Raw genomic sequence first — 952 nt, 5'->3', positions numbered from 1 at the left:
CTGAGCAGAATACACAGGAGAAACAGACATGTCTATTCTTTAACTAACAAAAATACCCCCAGGAGGATCTATGGGCTACTAGAGCTACATAAACAACCTTGGGGATGTCAGTCCCCTCAGGGAAAACCCTGAATGAAGACCCTCCGATCTAAAACTTAACTTTTAATATTTTCAAATAATAATTAAAAATCACACACTGCTACCTGATGGCAAATGAGCACCTTTAATTATTATTTGAAAATATTAAAAGTTAAGTTTTAGACCGGAGGGTCTTCATTCAGGGTTTTCCCTGAGGGGACTGACATCCCCAAGGTTGTTTATATGTCTATTCTTTAGCCAGAAGGCCGGGATGCAAAGGGTGAGTGCCAAAGGTGAAGAGTGCGTGGTGCAGTGCTTCCACTCAGTGAGCTATTACACCCAGTGAGTTTTGGCACCTCAGGGTCACCACTCCCCGAGGCACAGAAGTACCTCGGCCTTCAACCTCCTCAGCCTCATGGTGAGACCTGGAGCGAACAGGTCACCTCAGAGCAGCCGTCGAGCTGATTCCTCAGAACCAGCCCCGGAATGCCCCGGGCACCTGCCCCCTCCATGCAGCATCCATCCTACATCAATGGCAGAGACTAGACCACTGATAAGAACAGATACTACACTTGATCTTAGCCAAAAGGCCAAAAGCCATATATGCCATCAGAACGCAGCCGCATAAATGCGACACATGCTGTATGCAAATATATAGCACAGCCTGCAGCCTGTCCCAACTTATTGTGAAAAACACTAATTTCGGCTGGGATTACACTTGGCGTGTTTGACAGAAAAAAACACCATGCTCGCTGCGGGCACGTTATGTTTGAACCAATAGGGTAATATGAAATGTCAGACACTAATGGGGATTTCTTCATTCTTTTTAGGCTAACAACTCTGTGGGATGTCGAGAGTATGTTGTTTTTACTTT

The 952-nt window shown here is 45.5% G+C and overlaps 1 pseudogene; it reads right to left on the bottom strand.

The window, feature by feature from the left end:
* Positions 1-511: 511 nt before the first annotated feature.
* Positions 512-679, bottom strand: LOC130345223 (U2 spliceosomal RNA; annotated as a pseudogene).
* Between the last annotated feature and the right edge of the window lie 273 nt (positions 680-952).

Source organism: Hyla sarda, chromosome 1 (assembly GCF_029499605.1).
Source record: "Hyla sarda isolate aHylSar1 chromosome 1, aHylSar1.hap1, whole genome shotgun sequence".
In the NCBI taxonomy this organism is placed as follows: Eukaryota; Metazoa; Chordata; class Amphibia; order Anura; family Hylidae; genus Hyla; species Hyla sarda.
This window is presented reverse-complemented; position numbering and strand designations above follow the sequence as displayed.